The following is a 27,455-nucleotide window of genomic DNA, read 5'->3' as shown; positions in this document are numbered from 1 at the left end:
TATTCAATGAGTAAGTATATGTAGTAAAACAATGCATTTTCATGTGCATCAATGCATCTTTTTTTGTTGGCACATGTTGGCGTAAGCTTGTATCGATGCCATACCGCGCTGCAGACTGCAGTACTTGTAATGCAGATTGCAGATATCAGTGCTTAGCTGGCACTCATTGGAGAAAAAAGCGGCCAAGTGCGAGTCGGACTCGCCCATGAAGGGTTCCGTATTTAGGCGATTTATGACGTATTAAAAAAAACTACTTACTAGATCTCGTTCAAATCAATTTTCAGTGGAAGTTTACATGGTAATGTACATCATATATTTTTTTTAGTTTTATCATTCTCTTATTTTAGAAATTACAGGGGGGGGGGGGGACACACATTTTACCACTTTGGAAGTGTCTCTCGCGCAAACTATTCAGTTTAGAAAAAAATAATATTAGGAACCTCAATATCATTTTTGAAGACCTATCCATAGATACCCCACACGTATGGGTTTGATGAAAAAAAAAATTTTTGAGTTTCAGTTCTAAGTATGGGGAACCCCCAAAATTTATTGTTTTTTTTTTCCATTTTTGTGTGAAAATCTTAATGCGGTTCACAGAATACATCTACTTACCAAGTTTCAACAGTATAGTCCTTATAGTTTCGGAGAAAAGTGGCTGTGACATACGGACGGACAGACGGACAGACAGACAGACATGACGAATCTATAAGGGTTCCATTTTTTGCCATTTGGCTACGAAACCCTAAAAAGTGGTCGAGTCAAGAGCGAGAATTTATTGATGTAAGTATAATCGCTGTAATCGGGACAGTTGTCACTTCTGCACATGCAGAAATAAGTTAAATCGTAGTTTACCGTTACCTATACGTATGTAAATGGGAATAGGACAGTTAAAAGACGGTTTTGGCACGATTGTTCCACGAAATCAGTTCAACAACCAAAGGAGAAATTACGAAAAGTCAGTTAGGTCAACGGTCAAGAGTGGGCGAACAGAGAATGTTATAAAAATTAATAGACCGAAAACTGTGTGGCGTATGTTAGTAAGTAATACGAGGGGCGTTCAATATATAATGAGAATGAGATGCAAACTCTTTAAATATTAGGAAAGTAAATACTGGCCGGTAAAGCTAATCTACCTAGCTGATTGCCATGAAAAAAAAAACTAACTGTTTTTTGTTTTAAAAAAAAATACGGCGATTTCTTTGCGATGCTGTTGAGTACGTTAGCGAAAATGGAGAAAATTGAACTGCGCGCCGTTATTAAATACTTGTGTTTGAAAAATTTTTCTACGGACCAAGTCAATTTAGATTTACGGGACACTTTAAGGTCTAATGCTCCTCCGTATTCGACAGTTACACGTTGGTGCGCCGAATTTAGACGTGGAAGAACATCGACCATGGATGACCCCCGCTCCGGACGCCCTACTACAGCAGTAACTGAAGAAATTGTGAAAAAAGTCGAAAACTTAGTTTTGGCGGATCGTCGTGTCACGGTTCGTTTTATTGCTGAAAATGTAAAGATTTCAACGGGGAGCGTGCATAATATTTTACATGAACGCTTGGGTATGAAAAAGGTATCTGCGCGTTGGGTACCCAGAATGCTTACTGACACGCAAAAACAAACTAGAGTCGAGATTTGTCAAGATGCTTTGGACCTGATACAGCAAGACCGGGAACTTTTTTTGGCGCGATTTATAACAATGGACGAAACATGTCTCCATCATTACGACCCTGAAACGAAACTGCAGTCTATGACATGGAAAAGGCCATCATCTCCAACTCCGAAGAAATTCAAGGTGGGCCCATCTGCCGATAAGGTCATGGGCTCTGTTTTTTGGGATGGTAAAGGGGTCGTAGTGATTGAGTATCTCGAGCATGGAGCCACTATTACGGGCTCTTTATATGCCAAACAAATAGCAACATTGCGCAATGAGATCCGTGAAAAACGGCGAGGTAAACTCTCGAAAATTGTGTTGTTCCATCAGGACAATGCACCGGCACACAAGTCCGCCGTTGCAATGGCTGCAATACGTGATGCTGGGTTCGATATCCTTAAGCATCCTCCGTATTCACCAGACCTCGCCCCTAGTGATTTCTACCTATTTCCGAGATTGAAGAAATACCTAAGAGGCAAGAAATTTGAAGACGACGACGCGGTAGTCGCTGCAGTACAAGATTTTTTAAGTACTCAAGATAAAACCTTTTTTAGAAATGGAATATTAAGTTTAGAAAAAAGATATACTAAGTGTATTATGCTAAAAGGTGACTATGTCGAAAAATAAAATAACATTTAATAAAAGTTGTATATAACATACTCATTCTCACTTTTTATTGAACGCCCCTCGTAATAATAATCCGTTATCATTGCTTACCCTTCCGGGAAACATACATATCCCTTAACATAACACTGCATATCGTGCGTATACTGAAAGCTTTGCATACAGCTTGAATTCTGGAGCCCTAATATAGTAAATGAGGATCGAATTCATTACATCCCAACGGTCCTACCCTACATGACGGCAATAAATCAGGCTCGCGGGGAAAAAGGAGCTCGAGCGAACCGTTCCCTTCCCAGTTTGGTGCGGCTGCCAGACGACATCGACATGTGATACCAGAACAGATTTATTACAGAGTACTCCATCTTCAAACAAAGGTTCATACGAAGCACGCAAAAACAAAGTGACGATACATGCTACAAGGACAACCCGTGTCTGAATTCGGCAAAGAGGACCCATGATATATCCGAGCAGTTCTTACGCTCGAGCAAACGTGAAGTCGACAGAATTCCTAAACAGCCAAAGATAGTTTACTGGCATTGTCCCTATACTGTGGTAATGCGCTCACGGAAAAAAGTTAATTGGTAAATGTAACTTCTTAAAGAATTTAAATATGGTTGACAAACGGGAGGCCATCATAATTTGAACAAAGTTCCACGGCTTATAGTTTGAATAAAACCAGACTAAAATGTTTATTCCGCGCTGCACGACATAATTACCATAAGTGTTTCTTTTCAGTGGTATAGGTATAGGTATATAACAGTTAGTTTGTGCATTTGTCACTCCCGGTTAGTTAGTATTCATGGCACAGCGATGGACGATGGTCCAGGTAACGGGCCAGACTCTCACGCATTCCAGTGTCAGAACGGCTTTAGATCTTACTTAGACTGACAAGGAAAAACGTTTGGTTCGTGTCCATGTTGAAAATAAGCGGTTATGACTGCTGTGGCTGAAAAAACTAAAACAATGAATTAGTGTTGCGTAAAACCAGCTACTAAACGCAATGTAGTATTTAAAGCCTGTGCACACCGGGTGCGTGTGCCTAGATGTGCAAATACAGATCCTTATGAGAGACGGCATCGCTTGCGTGACGTGTGAGTGCGCGGCTCAAACACAAACATTTTAGCCGCACGCAGCTGGTGTGCTCTGGCCTTTCATAATTAATCTAAACACCGTATACGACAAATAAATCATTAATTCACCAATCAACCTGATAAACGCTTAATTGACCGCCTCGGCTATAAAATTAGCTCAAACAGCTGATTAAAATCATAATGAGCAAGTTATTTGCATGTGGCAACAATTAACTTTCATTGGTGGAGCAACGACACTCGGCGCGAGCTCGGGAGACATGCGATTGTGTTGTGTATGCTTCAGCGAGCGAGAACAAACGCGCGCAGGTGACAATGCCACCTGGCCTAGTACGGGCAGGTTGCATTTGTGCGGACAATTTGTATTATCTGTCATTATTGGTATATTGTTTTGCATAATTATGGAATTTTTATTTGAATAGACTTAGCAGTGGTTACAGCGGATTCCTAACTGCCTTTGTACTTTATCGTGTTTCCATTAACTGACCAATAACTTTATGAGTTCTGTGAATGTGGTCACGTCACCTGAAGTGGCATGTACCTATTTTCTGCCTTCCGTTAACAAACAGAAGTCCCGGACGGATTGTATTCAACTATTCAGCGCCTTCACGAAGATTAATGCTTAAACTACAATTTGGCTGACCAGGAAGTGGCCATTTTACATTTCAAAAGAATATAATGGAAATACAATCGTACAAACCCAGAAAAACAGTAAACCATTCAACCCAATTGATTCTGTTCAGCTGACACCTGAGACCTCACATAATATTTGGGTGACACCTGACTCCATGAATCTGGGTTCCCGGAGACGCGGCCCACCTGGCGAGAACGTGCTTGATTTATAAACAACACTAGTAACCCTTTTTGGACTCGTTCGAGATTGACAGATTTGGTACATAGGAATAAATCAATCAGGCTAGCTGTAGATTACATCATCGTCTCGTTTGACTGTATCTAGAAAGAAACTAAGAACTGCTTACACAAATATTCAAATTAAGTATGTGTTGTTAATTTCCTAAGTAACTAAATAGCCTGCTAATTATGCCTGCTAAGTTAATTTAGCTTCAGTTTCTGTAAGCTATGATCATTATACGTATACGTACGAGTATGTGTGTGTATTTCGATGATGTTATTATTATATAACCAAACTTAGCTTCAATTTGTATATATTTAGTTTTAGTACCTAGCTAGTAAGAAAAATTTGCATGCTTCTTCAAGTGAAAGAAACGTTTTAGTTTTTATCCGACTTCCAAATCTCAAAGAAGGAGGTTATCAATTCGGTTGTATGTTTTTTTTTAATGTTTGTTACTCCATATCTCCGTCATTACTGGACCGATTTTGAAAATTCTTTTTTTGATTGTATGTATATGCATACAGATTGGTCCCGTTTTTGTCAAAACCCAGTTCTGATGATGGGATCCATGAGGAATCGAGGGAACTCCTCAAATCTTAAAGGCATACATACAGTGATTTTTGTGTTTTTATCAACAAATCAAGCATATACATTCAGAAACGTGACATTTGATGAAGTGGAACTGCTGATGATAATCAGAACAGAACTCTTCAACGACGCATAGTTCACGTTTGGCGATTTGTCCTCTTCTTTATGTTTGTTAAGCAAGTTAAGTTTTTAAGCCACATTTTTGTCAAGCTCGAGTTCTGATGATGGGATCCATGAGGAATCGAGGGAACTCCTCAAATCTTAAAGGCGTGCGTATAGAGATTTTTGTATTTTCATCAGAAAATCAAGCATTTTTATTAAAAACTGTCGCATTTTATGAAGTGGAACTGCTGATGATGATCAGAACAGAACTCTTCAACGACCCATAGTTCACGTTTGGCGATTTGTCCTCTTCGTTATGTTTGTTAAGCAAGTTTAGTTTTTAAGCCATATTTATGTCAAGCTCAAGTTCTGAACATGGGATCCATGAGAAATCGAGGGAACTCCTCAAATCTTAAAGGCACACGTATATAATTTTCTGTATTTTCATCATAAAATAAAGCATTAACATTAAAAACTTTCGCATTTGATGAACTGGAACTGCTGATGATGATCAGAACAGAACTCTTCAACGACGCATAGTACATGTTTGGTGATTTCGAATTTCGACTTTGACTTGGACTGGGACCCGGACTCGGATCCAGATCCGGCCTCGTACCCGGATCCGGTTCAGACCCGAACCCGGACCTGGACTCGGACTCGGACCTGGACTAGACCCGGACTCGGACCCGGACTCGGACACAGACCCGGACCTTGACCCGGAAAACCACTATGATACCTAAACTAAACAAACTACTATGATTACCTACCATAAAATGTAGGTATAAAGTATGATGAGGCCAAACCCCTCCCGCTCAAACCCCCGTACACCGCACCGCATGCGCCGTTAAGTGGGTTAGGTTAGGTTTGAACTGCTATCCTCACAGAACCGAACAAAAGTGGGTTAGGTTAGAACTGCGAGCCTTACAGAAACGAAATGCTACTAGAAAAGTGGGTGGTTTTACCTCCTTTTCTACATAGCGCACCATCTACAATAATCTTTCACCGGGCCGCATAGAAGTCGGTTTTTTTTCTTAAAAATTATACAAAATGTGTTACTGATACTTAACTCAATCAAACTTCAAGTCGAGTCATGCATGAAACAGAAAAACTTCTAATATTAATAGAACTATAAGCGACTGTCTGCTTATCTAACAACTGAATAACAGCAATCTTTCAATTCCATTCATTCGCAGAATGTAATCGGGCTGCGATCAAAAATATGATGAATGATGCGCTTGAGTTGACACTGGCGACAGCTCACGCTATGAGAAAAGCTGAACTAGACAAATTAAACACGTTTTTATTCCACGCTGCTGCCTCACTGTCAATATAAGTTAGATGATATGTCAAGCTTTCTTGCTCTATGATAAATAAGATGCTGGGACGCACTGTGTTACAATATGTACTCGTATCGCATAGTTTACCATTTAATTTAGATTCCAAAGTTTTATTAAGACGAAAGTGGACGGCCGTGCGAAGTGGCCTTTTCATACACAAGTCCTCATTTTCCTGTCTAGGTTAACGTTATCAACAATATTTTGACAGAATTAGATGTAGCATAACTAGCATATCAACCACCTCTTGCCCCTTCGTTTTCAAAAAAATCAAGCGAAGGGGCATAGCTATGCTTAATATCATGGAAAACAATAATGAGGTTAATATACATCAAATTATGTCAAAAATATTTTCAATAATGTCAATGTCCAGGGAGGAAAATGGGGACTAAGTTTTTATGAAGAAGCGTCTCTTAAGAGTATCTTACTATTTCAGAGTCTAATGCGGTATTATGATAATCCCGCACTTACCAAGGCTGGTAGTGACGTAAGATTCCATCGATCTCGGATAAGTTGCAGCGTGTGTATTGTACTGGAAATTTTCTAGGCGTTTCGAGCCATGGTCATCAATTCGGTTTTAAAATTGTACGGTATAATTGATTCAATTATCCGTCAAATGTAAAACGTGTAGCTACTGAAATATCCAGTATTTTGAGCAATTTTAAAAATACATTCTGAGAGTTTTTAACGAAAAATAAAGTATCGTTTTCTAATATGATAGTAAAATTAATTATTTGCCTCTTTCGTAGTCTTAGTCTTAACTTTTAGTCCGTTTCACGTTTCAGCAGAGAATGGCGGTCTTTAGCATGTAGATAGGTTATATAAATGTAGAATAATTTTTACAATATACTCAGCAGGATATAACTGGGTTACTTCGACTGCAATCCTGATATGATCACAAATTTAACGAGGCAATTTAACTAGTAGCAATTTGAATGCATAAGCAATGAGATTATACGAGATTCAAGATTAAGCAACCTAAATCTGTTTGGATTGGGTGTTAAGTTACAAATAAAATTCTCGTAACTTTATCATTGCATACATATAAAATGCTTAAACCATTTATCTAAATGTCAAAAACATAAAAATGTAGAACCTAGACTAAGTGTCGTTTAATCATAGGCAAATGTCAGGGTCTTCTGTCCACTAGGTATGTACAGTCGCGTGTTTTAATTTATGACCCATTTTTGTACCTTGTCACAGTGACAATAGCATGAGGTCTCTAGCTACTTTCACTGTGACAAGGTACAAAAGCGGCCAAGTGCGAGTCGGACTCGCCCATGAAGGGTTCCGTATTTAGGCGATTTATGACGTATTAAAAAAAACTACTTACTAGATCTCGTTCAAACCAATTTTCGGTGGAAGTTTACATGGTAATGTACATCGTATATTTTTTTTTAGTTTTATCATTATCTTATTTTAGAAGTTACAGGGGGGGGGACACACATTTTACCACTTTGGAAGTGTCTCTCGCGCAAACTATTCAGTTTAGAAAAAAGCGGCCAAGTGCGAGTCGGACTCGCCCATGAAGGGTTCCGTATTTAGGGGATTTTGACGTATTAAAAAAAAACTACTTACTAGATTTCGTTCAAACCAATTTTTGGTGGAAGTTTGCATGGTAATGTACATCATATATTTTTTTTAGTTTTATCATTCTCTTATTTTAGAAGTTACAGGGGGGGGACACACATTTTACCACTTTGGAAGCGACTCTCGCGCAAACTATTCAGTTTAGAAAAAAATGATATTAGAAACCTCAATATCATTTTTGAAGACCTATCCATAGATACCCCACACGTATGGGTTTGATGAAAAAATTTTTTTTGAGCTTCAGTAAGTATGGGGTACCCCCAAAATTTATTGTTTTTTTTTTCTATTTTTGTATTAGAATCTTAATGCGGTTCACAGAATACATCTACTTACCAAGTTTCAACAGTATAGTTCTTATAGTTTCGGAAAAAAGTGGCTGTGACATACGGACGGACAGACAGACGGACAGACATGACGAGTCTATAAGGGTTCCGTTTTTTGCCATTTGGCTACGGAACCCTAAAAATGGGTCATAAATTAAAACATGCGACTGTACTTATCGTTATAACTATTTATCATGTCATGATAAAACTATTGTCAATTATTTAATGTGAACAAGTTAAACAGTCGTCGGATAACGCCTAATAGTAAACGGATTTGATTTGATAGTAAGATTGGCTAATTCGTAATATGTAATACTATTACTGATTCTGTGATGGCGCACCTCAAATAAAATACTTACTTGAACTTATGCTTTCAGGTAGATTTTAAAGGATCGTACAGAAAGTAAAGGAGGGGGAAGGTTTAGGTTGAGTAATTAATACGATATGGTTTGTGTACCAACAGGTACATTTAATGCATTCGTTCCTCGAAGCTATTAACATAAATGCATCGTGAATAAAAGGACCCGTTGCCCACAAATGTTTCAACAAACTGTTAATCATCCATAAGAATTTAACATTAGCCCAGCCGAAGGAATGAGAATAAAAATAGAAATACTAGTTTTAACAGCGGACCCGTCGAAGGGAGCACTTTGGCGCCAAGATGTACAGTCGACGTCAAAAACATGTTTGCACTTTTGCACCTTATGCCTTTGTAATAAGGCGAAAAATGTAAAAATATCTTTGACGTCGACTGTACGCACAATGACTCATTATGATTTACTATCGTCCATTCATGAAATAAATTGTCTCTGGCCATGAAGAAGGCCCGCCGCCATATTTGTCTAGTTCCGCTACTAACTGTCACGTTCGAATTTTGAATTCCAACCGCGATATCCCGCGCGATTTGATTAACGCATGCGCGTAATCCACCAATATTGTGTTCGTAACAGGCGGGTGAACGCCCGCTGGGCTGACCAGTGAGCGCCGTAAGCGGTCAGGGTCCCAGATTGACATTGCCCGTGCCTATTATAAAAATGTCCAGCAACTGGGCTAACTTCTATAAAAGTTTTCGTATTGATTTTGCTACCTTAGCCGATCAGTCTATTAGTCTCAGTCTAGCTAGACTCTAGACCGCTTTAAAATAGCATACAATAAACGAAGATATATTTAGGTATTACTTATTGCTGAAACATATGCATGCCTTGAATTAGTTGCTCGACAGTTTGCCTTGGTAATAAATCATTAGGCTCATTATAAACCTCTAGATCCCTGACAACAAAAATTATAGGTACTTCAAAATCCCGCTGTTGTGTTTCAGAAACTAATCGTTTATTATTCCTTCGTGATGTCACGTTAGATTGTTCATGCCATAATCGCTAGTTCTACTTAGTAGCATGTCACTAATTGCCTCGCCCAAGAAGTTACCGGGAGCTCATTATCGAGATTATCTCAAGACCGTATACGGCTATTTAAAGATCGGTTACAATATTAGTCTTAGAGAAAGTGAACCATACAGTACATATCATGATACAAACCAATTATTGATAATAAGATGATTGCTAAGTATGCATAACTTGAATTAATTTTGTTTACAATGCTAGCGAAGGTGTAGAAAGTGCTCCAGTTCGCATTGTGGTCACGAATGACTTGACGTCGAAACGGAATATGTTTGGGATTCTGAGAACTCTTTTCTAGTTAGAATAGCTTGAAATTAAGGCTACTTGCTAACCACATGCTATTGAGATAAAAGTGGTACGTGGTTTGTTTCAAGATTTTTCAGTAAGTAGCATACCAAGTTTTGTGTGTGATTTCGATGGACATAAGTTATGTTACATATTAACGTTTGGTTACAAATTAATTAGAGTCTATAATTATATTTTTAGAATCAGCCTAGCTTTCCAGTTAAAAAACGAATAACGCAACAATGCAAGCTAAACTAAGTTCGTGATTCAAGGAATATGCCCCAGTTTGGGTCAACGAGCGTCCGTCACTGCGTCGCCACTCGCCAGTCTCCCCGGCGCCCGTGTCTGAGTTTATAGGTCACACAGGATTGGGAATTCCCTAACGTCAAGGTTTCCAGATCTAGACTGCATGTGATCTAGTTGTTTGTTAGTTACAGATTAAGCCGTAGTTACACCAACTCAAAGGTTTGTTCCGAACATATTATTGCCAGCTTTTCCAGGTGCCGGATAAACTTTTTCAACGGCTAGTTGCGTATCGATTTCTTTTGGTTACGAGTATCCAAAGACAATATTTACTTATTTTGCTAGTTAGGGTAACCATCTAGAGATTCAGACACGACGGTGTCATTTGTGTAGAAAATATAATGCATAACTATGAGCATATATCAAAATGTAAGCAAAAATCTCTGAGAATATATCTCACTCACCGTCAAGCATGTTAAAAGATTAAAATTAATTGAATTAGCAATTATCGAGAAGCTAGTTTATTACCTTCTCCAGCAATAAATCTGGTTTTGATTGCAAATAAAGATAAGCAGGAAATTCAATTCAATAATTGGCAGTTCCGTGTAAGTGGTAGATTGTTAATTTATTGTAATTAACTGCAGAAATCATGCTTTATATCACAAAGCGCGTATGACGTATTAGCCGCATCAATTTCGTTTTGAATCAACATTACAATTAAAATTGTACATAGGTATTTCCAAAAAAAGATTCTAAAATATATCATAGTTCTGCTTGTAAATGTACTACTCGGTTAACATTTAACCACCATATATTTTTTTTAAATATGAATTCTTAAATAAATATAAGTATGTAATAGCTTGTACTCGTATATAGTAGTTAGGTAAATAAAACTGGCTAGTGCATCTGTAGAGAAAGTAACGCATCGCCTTACAGGGCACTGAACCGTACTACACTTAACTAGTGCAGCGTATTGTAATTTAATACGCGCATGTAGATCATACTTGTCGGCTCGGAGCTCACGAAGCTAAAACCCTTCTCTATAGTTTGAATTCCAACTAGCGAATTGATTTTTTAACACCTAAAGGCTACACAAAACACGCGTTTTGTCCCTTTCATAGAATTTATTACAATAGACATTAAATGTCATTGCCCAATTCAGTCTCTCTTATTAAATGGCCTGTGCCATGGCTTGGAGATGGTCAATATGTACAGTTCTTGTTTTGTTTAAAGCATTTTCCCTTAATGAAGTCTAGCCGTAAGTTTGCCTGCCGATATACACACGGGTGCACCTTGTACTGAATTTCTATACAACATTTGCACATAGGTATATAGTCATTATTCCTGAGTTCATGGTATTTTATCCTGAATAAAGAACACACCTTTAGCCATTTAGGTAGTGACATCATCCAATTTGCATCAGGCATGCCTATGGCGAAGGTCGTCTGAAATTTATAATGAAGATTTTCACATCGCCTATTTAATTATACATGAAAACTTGCTTATTGCTTATTATGGGAGTTCGGAAACACTTAAATTTTGAAATATTGCCAAAGTTTTTATCGATAGTTCTAAAACTTCTTTGTAAGAATTGCGCATGACTCTTGCAATGCCAGCAGAACTAAGGCTGTTTTATTGAATTGTATTTATTGGCATGGAATATTATCTTTTTGTCCAGCTTTTCAGTAATTTAGCGAATGTTTCTTGACTTATACCGAATTCAGAACTTTTATAGTATGCAACACTATAGTATTTACATGTACTTACATACTTACCTATAAACTATTACAAAACTTACGAGTAAACCCAAGCCTCGTTCCATTGTTGTAACATGTGTGACGGGTCATTACAATTCAACCTTAGGGTTCCACTTCCACGGAGACATCTCACATGAATGACATTTTAATTGAATAAAATACTGTGGGAACAAGTTCCGCCGTATTTCTTCTGGATACAATTTACAATGACAAGCTAATACCTGCTAGCCCTTGGAACCATTAACTCCGGTTATTACAATTTATCCACGGTAAAATTGCAACGTGGCTTTATAAATAGTTTCAATATCGTCCATGTAACTCCATTCCAGGACTATCTATTCCTTTAGCTAAGTGAATGCTCGCCTCAAGATCCAGCATAGAAAGAGCATAGACGTCTTCTCATATCATAAAGTTGTTATGAACCTCAGTCTCAACTATAATGGTTTACCTACTCGAGAATAATGCCTCTCTAAGTATGGGATGTGAATTAGAGATCTGCGCGGACGCAGGTACGAACAATATGAGAAATATGGCGGCATTGACCTTGAACCCGAGACCTGTGCCTTTGTTTGTTATGACTTGTTTTATTCAAGCTACCGTCTAGCCAGCAATACCATCGCCCACACTGTTCATTGACAGTTTGTAAACCTTATTACAAAAGGCATAACGTGCACCGATGGACAGTTAAGACTGTTGCTGTACCTCAGAAATGCCATGTCAACATGAAAACTATTTTTCAGTTTCAGTTACTGAATTTCGGAAAACTTTTTGTTTCATACAATTCAACTACTTTAGCCTTATTCCGTAGATGTTTATGACGAATACCGACTTTTGCCATCTTTTCTATTATATATAGAAGTAATACGTGTGTAAAGTAATTTTAAAATTGTTAAATTTGTACAATGAAGACGTGTTGACCTTGACCCTGCGTTTCATCTTTGTTTATTGCTGACTCACTTGTTTCAGTAACCAAATGACGCGTGTTTAAATTCGCTAATTCGCTCTATTATAGAGTAGGTAGTCGCTGTTAAAATACCTAGTTTTAAAACTTGTCATGTTCTGCCTTATGAAGAATAATGGCAATTTGTTATGGACAAAGATACGCTAAAAACGTGCGAGTTTTAGAATAAACTGGTTAGAGGTTTCTTGCATCATACATAATATACATGCTAGTAGACAATAGATACGATACGAGACTCGAAAAAATATCTAGTATTGACAGACATTACGCTTGAAATGCCTTCACTTTGCGACTGTAATACGTGTAAAGGACCGGACCTTCCAGGCTTATTTGGTATTTTATTTAACGAAAGTGCAAAACGATGTTGACATCTTTGTGCCCAATGTACAGATGTGGGACAAAGGTAATTTGCAGCGGATCCTGATTCAACTGATGACTAATGGTAACTGACAAAGGTGGAATCTATGTACCGCGTTCAGTGACCGTCGTGACAAATTGTAATTTTATCTCTTTCTTGCTGGACCATTTATTTAGGAATTAGAGACACTGACAAAGGGCCGAAAAAAAAATGAAAATGAAAATGAAAATATTTTATTTACATTAATAAATGTTACATAACAAGGTAACAGGTTGGGACTCCCTATTAAGTATATTATACCTGTATCAGGAAGCCCCGCTCCTCCGTAGCAACAAGTTGTAGATTTAAGAAATATTTAACTAGCATACAGAAAGAAAACTTAAGCTAATAGTACAATTTATTCTAACTGTGTGTGTGTGTGTGTGTGTGTGTGTGTGTGTGTGTGTGTGCGTGTGTGTGTGTGTCTAGGTATATGACTGTGTGTGAGATCGTGTGAGTGCAAGTGAATATGTTGAACTTTTCGGAACTTCTTATACAATAGGTACTGTAAAGCATAATATCGTATTTTAAGAACTGGTAAGTACTTAAGAATTTAAGTTAATTAAATAATACCAACTTAGTATATCAGAGCCTCTGTCTCGTCATAGTTAAGTATTTTAAGCCATTCAGTTAGTGTTTTTTTACATTTGTACAGTTGCAGATTATATATATTTAATACTTTGTTTATTTTATTGTACACATATGCAGATTGCGCCCCGAATTGTCTCTTAGCAAATACAGATTTTGTAGTTGAAAGGGGAGCAAAATTATGTTTTCTTCTACGATTTTGCAGCTCCGGGTTAAATGGTAATGTTTTATGTAGTCTCGTTGTTAGACTCAATACATACAGCTTCCTCATTGATAGTAAGTCACTTAGGTGGTAGAGGTCTTTCGTTGGGAATCTGTATGGCTTAGAGTACATAACCTTAAGTAGACAACGTTGTCCCCTTTCAACCTCCAAACCCTCGAAGAAACTAAGATTTATTGGCATTTAATCTGGATAACCTATGTAATCAATCAAGGTTGTTGTGAAGTGTCCTTGTAAATGATTGCAATCATATGTGTACATATTACTTTTAATTTAGTGTAAGTCATGTATTTTTTAATTTTAATTTTATTTTTAATTTGTATTGTATATTTTGACATGTGTTTTTGACATTAAAGATATTGAATTGAATTGAATCATGTATTTCACAAATATATATCAATACGGCGGTAAAAGAGCAATATAATAGGTAATGGATTGTTTGTTTGATCTTGTTTGAGGTCTAGTCCGCCTAAGTAGGTAGCTACGAAAACGTATAACTGTATTCGTAGTTACGAAAACGAATCTAAATTGAAACGAAAAGTACCCCTACGTCTAAAAACGTTTAACTCTAGTTTAGCCAGCAATTAAAACGTCGCCTTTGTTACACTGATTGGGCTGATATGCCGAGATTTATAGCACATACGCGGGCGCCGTCCATACACCACCATGTACTATATCCCACAAATCCCGTTGCTCGTCTTCAATCTATTGAAGCAAAGTGTTGGAAAATTTCTGAATGTGTGTTGGTTGGGTCTATTTCATGTCAATTGAGCATTCAAACAACCATGTATATGTCGTTTTATGAATTACCCGATAACTTTGCTACTAACGTGTCCCAAAATATCTTCCCCCCTACCTATTGTCACTTAAATAGCATTGACCAAACGTTCTCAAACTCCTCGACAAGTTCCCATGCTTCAATTGATTCATCATGTAGACGTGAAATTTACCATGCGTACGTTGATTTGACGAGTTGACAGCGTAATTTAATAACATGGTCAAAACGAGTTACCGTTCGTCATTACAATGGCATGGTTCCAAGTTCATAGAAAGATTTGGTAGATTAGATGAGATAAGAAAATTCTGTTCTTGAAAATTGACGACAAAGCAACTCCAAGTTACAGTCAAAACAAGTTACCGTTTAGCCAGGTATGGCTTCGAGCCAGAAAATGTCGCTTTGAGGAGCTTAAGCCGTCTTGATCTGTATTCCACAGCAAGAGGTCAACAAACCCGAATTAGCCGACTTCCTCTAGGGTCGTAAAGAGAAGTCTACGAATTGAGTGTTGTTTTACGATGACAGCTGTAGCCAGCGTTGATTAGTGGCGAGGCACGCTGTGAAGTTGCGTTTACGACAGGAATCGCGACTTCCTGGTCCCAAGTTGGAATTACGGTTTTGAAATCGTGATGCGATGCCCTTTGCCGATATGTAAGGAGTGTTAGGACGTTCACAAAGAAACCTACCGTACATAGTTTATTATTTCATTAAACAATGCATCTACCTGTTTTATTTTGCAGCATTTATCGTCATAGTTAAATGTTTACTGCTGTGTAACTATAACTATTTCCTAGTTACTTTCTGATTAAATCATGGCCTGTGTAATTGTTATAGAAAGTGTAAGCTCAATGCAAAGTAACACGCGATCAAATTAATCATTGAAACTAAAATTCAATGAGTAAGTGATACTGATTGCCTAGGCTTCGTATTATTTTATTATCAAAATCATTGACAGGTTACTATTTACCTAAGAACTATACAAGACTATATCATGTGAAAGGCGTAAGCCAAAGATGTTTTATGTTCTATGGGTTTAAATTACCTTGTAATTGGAGCCCTGAGCCGGCGGAGCGTGGTGATTTCGGTGCCTTGTCCGCCGCCGTAAAACGTAACAACGACTAGGAAAGTGGCTTCGCTAATAATTATTGTTATGGTTGTTTTTGTACTACGATACTGTTTAAGTTATGGGAAAGGAGGGTAGTATAAATAGATAACATCTGTAAAACATGGCACTTTTACTATAGACGTGCATTGCCGCACTAACGATTTATGTTCTTACTTTAATTAAAATTTAATGTGGAACCTCCTACATCTCCGCATAATAAATGTGAATAAAACATACATAGTTGAATTTGTGTCTGTGAACCTAGCAAATCAAGTGCTAGCATCTCAATCTTTTTTGAGAGTTCTAGTAGCATCCCTAATAGTTCTACAGTTCTAGATGGTTTTTTTAAATAGTTCTGCTCATTTTCGCGAAAAAAATGAAATTTTAAAATGAGATGCTAACTTCACATTTTGACACTCCAGCATCCCAGCCATTACCCACTCCACAGCCTCGAAATAGCATTTAAATGAAAGATACTAACATTTCTAGACGATATATAATGAGTTCTAGTCAAAACTGTAAAAAAAAAATTTTTCATATATGTATGGGACACGAACATGAAAAATAATTCTAGGTAAATTCTGATTAATGCTAAGTTTGAGCAAAAATCCCAGTTTTGACCACCAGCATCTCAGCAGTTCTGGATAGCCAGCTCCCTAGAGCACTAGAATAACCACAGTTCTATCTTCTAGAAGGAAATTTGACAGAGTTCTGATAGACTATGTCCGAAAATAGTATCGAAATCGAGTAAATGTTAAGTTCTGAGCGTAGCATCCCAGCCAATGCAGGTCTGATACCCAGCATCTCAGCAGTTTTGGATAGGCAGCTCTCCAGTGCACTAGAATAACCACAGTTCTATCTTCTAGAACGAAATTAGGCGGAGTTTTGGAGAATTATGTTTGAAATAGTCTCGAAATCGAGAAATTGCTAAGTTCTGAGCTTGGCATCCCAGCCAATGCAGGTCAGACACCCAGCATCTCAGCAGTTCTGGATAGCCAGCTCCCTAGTGCACTAAAATTACCACAGTTCTATCTTCTACAAGGAAATTTGACAGAGTTTTAGAGGATTATGTTTGAAATAGTCTCGAAATCGAGAAATAGCTAAGTTCGGAGCTTAGCATCCCAGCCAATGCGGGCTAGATACCCAGCATCTCAACAGTTCTGGATAGAAAGTACATTAATGCATTAGAATACATGGAGTTCTATCTTCTAGAACGAAATTTGGCAAAGTTTTGAAAGATAGTCTTTCAAAACTCCAAAAAAGTATCGAAATCGAGGAATTGCTAAGTTCTGAGCTTGGCATCCCAGCCAATGCAGGTCAGACACCCAGCATCTCAGCAGTTCTGGATAGCCAGCTCCCTAGAGCACTAGAATAACCACAGTTCTATCTTCTAGAAGGAAATTTGGCAGAGTTTTGATAGACTATGTCCGAAAATAGTCTCGAAATCGAGGAAATGCTAAGTTCCGAGCTTAGCATCCCAGCCAATACAGGTCTGGTACTCAGCATCTCAGCAGTTCTGTATAGCCAGGTCCCTAGTGCACTAGAATAATGACAGTTCTATCTTCTAGAACGAAATTTGGCAGAGTTTTGGAGAATTATGTTTGAAATAGTATCAAAATCGAGGAATTGCTAAGTTTGGAGCTTAGCATCCCAGCCAATGCGGGCTAGATACCTAGCATCTCAGCAGTTCTGGATAGCAAGCACCCTAGTGAATTAGAATACATGCAGTTCTATCTTCTAGAACAAAATTTGGCAAAGTTTTGAAATATAGTCTTTCAAAACTCCGAAAAAAGTATCGAAATCGAGGAATTGCTAAGTTCTGAGCTTGGCATCCCAGCCAATGCAGGTCAAACACCCAGCATCTCAGCAGTTCTGGATAGCCAGCTCCCTAGAGCACTAGAATAACCACAGTTCTATCTTCTAAAAGGAAATCTGACAGTGTTTTGCTAGACTATGTCCGAAAATAGTATCGAAATCGAATAAATGCTAAGTTCTGTGAGAGTAGCATCCCAGTCAATGCAGGTCTGATACCCAGCATCTCCGCAGTTCTGGATAGGCTGCTCCCTAGTGCACTAGACTAAACACAGTTGTATCTTCTAGAACGAAATTTGGCAGAGTTTTGGAGAATTATGTTTGAAATAGTATCAAAATCGAGGAATTGCTAAGTTCGGAGCTTAGCATCCCAGCCAATAGAGGTCAGACACCCAGCATCTCAGCAGTTCTGTATAGCCAGGCCCCTATTGCACCAGAATAAATACAGTGCCATCTTCTAGAATTAAATTTGACGGAGTTTTGATAGACTATGTCCGAAAATAGTATCGAAATCGAGTAAATGCTAAGTCTGAGCTTAGCATCCCAGCCAATGCAAGTCTGATACCCAGCATCTCAGCAGTTCTGTATAGCCAGGTCCCTAGTGCACTAGAATAATGACAGTTCATCTTCTAGAACGAAATTTGGCAGAGTTTTTGAGAATTATGTTTGAAATAGTATCAAAATCGAGGAATTGCTAAGTTCGGAGCTTAGCATCCCAGCCAATGCGGGCTAGATACCTAGCATCTCAGCAGTTCTGGATAGCAAGCACCCTAGTGAATTAGAATACATGCAGTTCTATATTCTAGAACGAAATTTGGCAAAGTTTTGAAAGATAGTCTTTCAAAACTCCGAAAAAAGTATCGAAATCGAGGAATTGCTAAGTTCTGAGCTTGGCATCCCAGCCAATGCAGGTCAGACACCCAGCATCTCAGCAGTTCTGGATAGCCAGCTCCCTAGAGCACTAAAATAACCACAGTTCTATCTTCTAAAAGGAAATCTGACAGTGTTTTGCTAGACTATGTCCGAAAATAGTATTGAAATCGAATAAATGCTAAGTTCTGTGAGAGTAGCATCCCAGTCAATGCAGGTCTGATACCCAGCATCTCAGCAGTTCTGGATAGGCTGCTCCCTAGTGCACTAGACTAAACACAGTTGTATCTTCTAGAACGAAATTTGGCAGAGTTTTGGAGAATTATGTTTGAAATAGTATCAAAATCGAGGAATTGCTAAGTTCGGAGCTTAGCATCCCAGCCAATAGAGGTCAGACACCCAGCATCTCAGCAGTTCTGTATAGCCAGGCCCCTATTGCACCAGAATAAATACAGTGCCATCTTCTAGAATTAAATTTGACGGAGTTTTGATAGACTATGTCCGAAAATAGTATCGAAATCGAGTAAATGTTAAGTTCTGAGCGTAGCATCCCAGCCAATGCAGGTCTGATACCCAGCATCTCAGCAGTTTTGGATAGGCAGCTCTCCAGTGAAATAGAATAACCACAGTTCTATCTTCTAGAACGAAATTAGGCGGAGTTTTGGAGAATTATGTTTGAAATAGTCTCGAAATCGAGAAATTGCTAAGTTCTGAGCTTGGCATCCCAGCCAATGCAGGTCAGACACCCAGCATCTCAGCAGTTCTGGATAGCCAGCTCCCTAGTGTACTAAAATTACCACAGTTCTATCTTCTACAAGGAAATTTGACAGAGTTTTAGAGGATTATGTTTGAAATAGTCTCGAAATCGAGAAATAGCTAAGTTCGGAGCTTAGCATCCCAGCCAATGCGGGCTAGATACCTAGCATCTCAACAGTTCTGGATAGAAAGTACATAAATGCATTAGAATACATGGAGTTCTATCTTCTAAAACGAAATTTGGCAAAGTTTTGAAAGATAGTCTTTCAAAACTCCAAAAAAGCATCGAAATCGAGGAATTGCTAAGTTCTGAGCTTGGCATCCCAGCCAATGCAGGTCAGACACCCAGCATCTCAGCAGTTCTGGATAGCCAGCTCCCTAGAGCACTAGAATAACCACAGTTCTATCTTCTAGAAGGAAATTTGACAGTTTTGATAGACTATGTCCGAAAATAGTCTCGAAATCGAGGAAATGCTAAGTTCCGAGCTTAGCATCCCAGCCAATACAGGTCCGGTACTCAGCATCTCAGCAGTTCTGTATAGCCAGGTCCCTAGTGCACTAGAATAATGACAGTTCTATCTTCTAGAACGAAATTTGGCAGAGTTTTGGAGAATTATGTTTGAAATAGTATCAAAATCGAGGAATTGCTAAGTTTGGAGCTTAGCATCCCAGCCAATGCGGGCTAGATACCTAGCATCTCAGCAGTTCTGGATAGCAAGCACCCTAGTGAATTAGAATACATGCAGTTCTATCTTCTAGAACAAAATTTGGCAAAGTTTTGAAATATAGTCTTTCAAAACTCCGAAAAAAGTATCGAAATCGAGGAATTGCTAAGTTCTGAGCTTGGCATCCCAGCCAATGATAAGATAAGATAAGATAATCTTTATTGGTACAATACAGGTACACGTCAGTTACAATTTTGTACAATATTCATACAAATTCCACATTACAGAGTATTTCAATTGAAATATAAACAACATAGTAATGTCAACAATTCAAAATAGAAACAAAATAAATAAATTAAAACATGTTTTACATAGTCATTGGCAGTGCCATTACTTCATTAAAGGTGTAAAAGTTTTTTGTGAGTAACCACGATTCTAAATTTCTTTTAAAGGATTGGTGAGACTGGGCATCTCTTATGCTATCAGGGAGGCGGTTGTATATCGCAGGGCCTGTGACGTAAACCGACTGTTCGGACCTAGTCAGCTTGTGGATCGGTGGTACTAGGCGGTCTCGGTGTGCATTGCTTCGTAAATTATGTGAGGTCACTATGCCTTTTCGTTTAAATTTATTTATGTTTGTGTAGGTAAAAGTCGCGATTTGAAGAATAACTAGGCTAGGTAGGGTTCAAATGCGTAGGTTTTTGGAGTGATCGCGGACTGATTCATCACTGCGGATACCTACGATGCCTCGCACTGCGCGCTTCTGCATTCGAAAGGCACGGTCGAAATCCGATGCTCGGCCCCACAGCTCAGCGCCGTACGACAGTATCGAATGGACGGTGGCGAAATAACAGGATCTGACTGTATCTATCAATGCAAGTCAAACACCCAGCATCTCGGCAGTTCTGGATAGCTAGCTCCCTAGAGCACTAGAATAACCACAGTTCTATCTTCTAAAAGGAAATCTGACAGTGTTTTGCCAGACTATGTCCGAAAATAGTATCGAAATCGAGTAAATGCTAAGTTCTGTGAGAGTAGCATCCCAGTCAATGCAGGTCTGATACCCAGCATCTCAGCAGTTCTGGATAGGCAGCTCCCTAGTGCACTAGAATAAACACAGTTGTATCTTCTAGAACGAAATTTGGCAGTTTTAGAGAATTATGTTTGAAATAGTATCAAAATCGAGGAATTGCTAAGTTCGGAGCTTAGCATCCCAGCCAATAGAGGTCAGACACCCAGCATCTCAGCAGTTCTGTATAGCCAGGCCCCTATTGCACCAGAATAAATACAGTGCCATCTTCTAGAATTAAATTTGACGGAGTTTTGATAGACTATGTCCGAAAATAGTATCGAAATCAAGTAAATGCTAAGTCTGAGCTTAGCATCCCAGCCAATGCAAGTCTGATACCCAGCATCTCAGCAGTTCTGTATAGCCAGGTCCCTAGTGCACTAGAATAATGACAGTTCATCTTCTAGAACGAAATTTGGCAGAGTTTTTGAGAATTATGTTTGAAATAGTATCAAAATCGAGGAATTGCTAAGTTCGGAGCTTAGCATCCCAGCCAATGCGGGCTAGATACCTAGCATCTCAGCAGTTCTGGATAGCAAGCACCCTAGTGAATTAGAATACATGCAGTTCAATCTTCTAGAACGAAATTTGGAAAAGGTTTGAAAGATAGTCTTTCAAAACTCCGAAAAAAGTATCGAATCGAGGAATTGCTAAGTTCTGAGCTTGGCATCCCAGCCAATGCAGGTCAGACACCCAGCATCTCAGCAGTTCTGGATAGCCAGCTCCCTAGAGCACTAGAATATCCACAGTTCTATCTTGTAGATGGAAATTTGACAGAGTTTTGTTAGACTATGTCCGAAAATAGTCTCGAAATCGAGTAAATGCTAAGTTCGGAGCTTAGCATCCCAGCCAATGCAGGTCAGACACCCAGCATCTCAGCAGTTCCAGAACTGCTGAGATGCTGGATATCTGACCTGCATTGGCTGGGATGCTAAGATCCGAACTTAGCAATTCCTCGATTTTGATACTATTTCAAACATAATTCTCAAAAACTCTGCCAAATTTCGTTCTATAAGATAGAACTGTCATTATTCTAGTGTACTAGGGACCTGGCTATACAGAACTGCTGAGATGCTGGGTGCCTGACCTGCATTGGCTGGGATGCTAAGCTCAGAACTTAACATTTACTCGATTTCGATACTATTTTCGGACATAGTCTAACAAAACTCTGTCAAATTTCCTTCTACAAGATAGAACTGTGGTTATTCTAGTGCTCTAGGGAGCTGGCTATCCAGAACTGCTGAGATGCTTGGTGTCTGACCCGCATTGGCTGGGATGCTAGCTCAGAACTTAGCAATTCTTCGATTTCGATACTTTTTTGGAGTTTTGAAAGACTATCTTTCAAAACTTTGCCAAATTTCGTTCTAGAAGATAGAACTGCGTGTATTCTAATGCATTAAGGTACTTGCTATCCAGAACTGCTGAGATACTAGGTATCTAGCCCGCATTGGCTGGGATGCTAAGCTCCGAACTTAGCTATTTCTCGATTTCGAGACTATTTCAAACATAATCCTCTAAAACTCTGTCAAATTTCCTTCTAGAAGATAGAACTGTGGTTATTCTAGTACACTAGGGACCTGGCTATACAGAACTGCTGAGATGCTGAGTACCAGACCTGCATTGGCTGGGATGCTAAGCTCAGAACTTAGCATTTACTTGATTTCGAGACTATTTTCGGACATATTCTAACAAAACTCTGTCAAATTTCCTTCTACAAGATAGAACTGTGGTTATTCTAGTGCTCTAGGGAGCTGGCTATCCAGAACTGCTGAGATGCTGGGTGTCTGACCTGCATTGGCTGGGATGCCAAGCTCAGAACTTAGCAATTCCTCGATTTCGATACTTTTTTCGGAGTTTTGAAAGACTATCTTTCAAAACTTTGCCAAATTTCGTTCTAGAAGATAGAACTGCATGTATTCTAATTCACTAGGGTGCTTGCTATCCAGAACTGCTGAGATGCTAGGTATCTAGCCCGCATTGGCTGGGATGCTACGCTCCGAACTTAGCAATTCCTCGATTTTGATACTATTTCAAACATAATTGTCAAAAACTCTGCCAAATTTCCTTCTAGAAGATAGAACTGTCATTATTCTAGTGCAATAGGGACCTGGCTATACAGAACTGCTGAGATGCTGGGTATCAGACTTGCATTGGCTGGGATGCTAAGCTCAGACTTAGCATTTACTTGATTTCGATACTATTTTCGGACATAGTCTATCAAAACTCCGTCAAATTTAATTCTAGAAGATGGCACTGTATTTATTCTGGTGCAATAGGGGCCTGGCTATACAGAACTGCTGAGATGCTGGGTGTCTGACCTCTATTGGCTGGGATGCTAAGCTCCGAACTTAGCAATTCCTCGATTTTAATACTATTTCAAACATAATTCTCTAAAACTGCCAAATTTCGTTCTAGAAGATACAACTGTGTTTATTCTAGTGCACTAGGGAGCTGCCTATCCAGAACTGCTGAGATGCTGGGTATCAGACCTGCATTGACTGGGATGCTACTCTCACAGAACTTAGCATTTACTCGATTTCGATACTATTTTCGGACATAGTCTGGCAAAACACTGTCAGATTTCCTTTTAGAAGATAGAACTGTGGTTATTCTACTGCTCTAGGGAGCTAGCTATCCAGAACTGCCGAGATGCTGGGTGTTTGACTTGCATTGATAGATACAGTCAGATCCTGTTATTTCGCCACCGTCCATTCGATACTGTCGTACGGCGCTGAGCTGTGGGGCCGAGCATCGGATTTCGACCGTGCCTTTCGAATGCAGAAGCGCGCAGTGCGAGGCATCGTAGGTATCCGCAGTGATGAATCAGTCCGCGATCACTCCAAAAACCTACGCATTTGAACCCTACCTAGCCTAGTTATTCTTCAAATCGCGACTTTTACCTACACAAACATAAATAAATTTAAACGAAAAGGCATAGTGACCTCACATAATTTACGAAGCAATGCACACCGAGACCGCCTAGTACCACCGATCCACAAGCTGACTAGGTCCGAACAGTCGGTTTACGTCACAGGCCCTGCGATATACAACCGCCTCCCTGATAGCATAAGAGATGCCCAGTCTCACCAATCCTTTAAAAGAAATTTAGAATCGTGGTTAATGAAGTAATGGCACTGCCAATGACTATGTAAAACATGTTTTAATTTATTTATTTTGTTTCTATTTTGAATTGTTGACATTACTATGTTGTTTATATTTCAATTGAAATACTCTGTAATGTGGAATTTGTATGAATATTGTACAAAATTGTAACTGACGTGTACCTGTATTGTACCAATAAAGATTATCTTATCTTATCTTATCATTGGCTGGGATGCCAAGCTCAGAACTTAGCAATTCCTCGATTTCGATACTTTTTTCGGAGTTTTGAAAGACTATATTTCAAAACTTTGCCAAATTTTGTTCTAGAAGATAGAACTGCATGTATTCTAATTCACTAGGGTGCTTGCTATCCAGAACTGCTGAGATGCTAGGTATCAAGCCCGCATTGGCTGGGATGCTAAGCTCCAAACTTAGCAATTCCTCGATTTTGATACTATTTCAAACATAATTCTCCAAAACTCTGCCAAATTTCGTTCTAGAAGATAGAACTGTCATTATTCTAGTGCACTAGGGACCTGGCTATACAGAACTGCTGAGATGCTGAGTACCGGACCTGTATTGGCTGGGATGCTAAGCTCTGAACTTAGCATTTCCTCGATTTCGAGACTATTTTCGGACATAGTCTATCAAAACTCTGTCAAATTTCCTTCTAGAAGATAGAACTGTGGTTATTCTAGTGCTCTAGGGAGCTGGCTATCCAGAACTGCTGAGATGCTGGGTGTCTGACCTGCATTGGCTGGGATGCCAAGCTCAGAACTTAGCAATTCCTCGATTTCGATGCTTTTTTGGAGTTTTGAAAGACTATCTTTCAAAACTTTGCCAAATTTCGTTTTAGAAGATAGAACTCCATGTATTCTAATGCATTAATGTACTTTCTATCCAGAACTGTTGAGATGCTAGGTATCTAGCCCGCATTGGCTGGGATGCTAAGCTCCGAACTTAGCTATTTCTCGATTTCGAGACTATTTCAAACATAATCCTCTAAAACTCTGTCAAATTTCCTTGTAGAAGATAGAACTGTGGTAATTTTAGTACACTAGGGAGCTGGCTATCCAGAACTGCTGAGATGCTGGGTGTCTGACCTGCATTGGCTGGGATGCCAAGCTCAGAACTTAGCAATTTCTCGATTTCGAGACTATTTCAAACATAATTCTCCAAAACTCCGCCTAATTTCGTTCTAGAAGATAGAACTGTGGTTATTCTAGTGCACTGGAGAGCTGCCTATCCAAAACTGCTGAGATGCTGGGTATCAGACCTGCATTGGCTGGGATGCTACGCTCAGAACTTAACATTTACTCGATTTCGATACTATTTTCGGACATAGTCTATCAAAACTCTGTCAAATTTCCTTCTAGAAGATAGAACTGTGGTTATTCTAGTGCTCTAGGGAGCTGGCTATCCAGAACTGCTGAGATGCTGGTGGTCAAAACTGGGATTTTTGCTCAAACTTAGCATTAATCAGAATTTACCTAGAATTATTTTTCATGTTCGTGTCCCATACATATATGAAAAAAATTTTTTTTACAGTTTTGACTAGAACTCATTATATATCGTCTAGAAATGTTAGTATCTTTCATTTAAATGCTATTTCGAGGCTGTGGAGTGGGTAATGGCTGGGATGCTGGAGTGTAAAAATGTGAAGTTAGCATCTCATTTTAAAATTTCATTTTTTTCGCGAAAATGAGCAGAACTATTTAAAATAACCATCTAGAACTGTAGAACTATTAGGGATGCTACTAGAACTCTCAAAAAAGATTGAGATGCTGGCACTTGATATGCTAGGTTCACAGACACGTTGAATTTCTTGAAATTGAAGGGATTTCCGTAGTCTGCATATCTATATTATACCCATATTAGAAATTTTAGAAATGGGTAGATTTACGAATGTAGGAGCAGTTGCAAAAGAGCATGGCTATGGCTACTTTAGAAATGAATTCCATTAATCATATCGCTGGCTAACTACATAGTACCGTAAAATGGGGTGAGTAGGTGCAAAACTGACATTCAAACCTCGATAGCATTTTATTTTTACATATGCAAACTGAATGGTGTATATAATAAGTGTTCCGGAAGTTTGTATTTTCGTTTTTATTTTATTTTGGGTAGTTCCATTTCATAACTTTGACGATAAACAGGAAAACCCACCTCACCCCGTAGTCCCTCGTATTTGGGGTGAGTTGGGTTTTCATACAAAGGTGATTTTGGAAGATTGTTGGATCGATTTTTTTTATTATGAGTATTACTATAGCTCCAATTTAAATTGGAATGCATTGTTTTTGTGGCAGTAGCCTTAAAAAACCATCTCACCCCCCCTTTCAAACCTTCTCTCCCCATTCATAACCCAACTGTCCCCGCGAAGCCTACTCACCCCATTTTACGGTATAAAACAAAGTCGCTTCCCGCTGTCTGTCTGTCCCTATGTATGCTTTGATTTTTAGGGTTCCGTACCCAAAGGGTAAAAACGGGACCCTATTACTAAGACTCCGCTGTCCGTCCGTCCGTCCGGTCCGTCCGTCCGTCCGTCCGTCTGTCACCAGGCTGTATCTCACGAACCGCGATAGCTAGACAGTTGAAATTTTCACAGATGATGTATTTCTGTTGCCGCTATAACAACAAATACTAAAAACAGAATAAAATAAAGATTTAAGTGGGGCTCCCATCCCATACAACAAACGTGATTTTTGACCGAAGTTAAGCAACGTCGCGCGGGGTCAGTACTTGGATGGGTGACCGTTTTTTTGCTTGTTTTGCTCTATTTTTGTTGATGGTGCGGAACCCTCCGTGCGCGAGTCCGACTCGCAGTTGGCCGGTTTTTGATTTTGATGCGGTTTTTAGGGTTCCGTACCCAAAGGGTAAAAAGCGGCCAAGTGCGTGTCGGACTCGCCCATGAAGGGTTCCGTATTTAGGCGATTTATGACGTATTAAAAAAAAACTACTTACTAGATCTCGTTCAAACCAATTTTCGGTGGAAGTTTACATGGTAATGTACATCATATATTTTTTTTAGTTTTATCATTCTGTTATTTTAGAAGTTACAGGGGGGGGGGGACGACGACACACATTTTACCACTTTGGAAGTGTCTCTCGCGCAAACTATTCAGTTTAGAAAAAAATTATATTAGAAACCTCAATATCATTTTTGAAGACCTATCCATAGATACCCCACACGTATGGGTTTGATGAAAAAAAATTTTGAGTTTCAGTTCTAAGTATGGGAAACCCCAAAAATTTATTGTTTTTTTTCTATTTTTGTGTGAAAATCTTAATGCGGTTCACAGA

General features: G+C 38.9%; 1 long non-coding RNA gene across 1 annotated transcript; it reads left to right on the top strand.

Moving 5' to 3' along the window:
• Nucleotides 1-234: 234 nt before the first annotated feature.
• Nucleotides 235-27,455, top strand: LOC134658046 (uncharacterized). Its single transcript, XR_010097675.1, has 3 exons — nt 235-513; nt 27,083-27,124; nt 27,209-27,455. It is a non-coding gene; the product is annotated as an uncharacterized LOC134658046 (long non-coding RNA).

The sequence above is a fragment of the Cydia amplana genome, chromosome 21 (genome assembly GCF_948474715.1).
Source record: "Cydia amplana chromosome 21, ilCydAmpl1.1, whole genome shotgun sequence".
Classification (NCBI taxonomy): Eukaryota; Metazoa; Arthropoda; class Insecta; order Lepidoptera; family Tortricidae; genus Cydia; species Cydia amplana.
The sequence above is the reverse complement of the archived record's forward strand: the minus strand, read 5'-3'. Positions and strand labels throughout refer to the sequence as shown.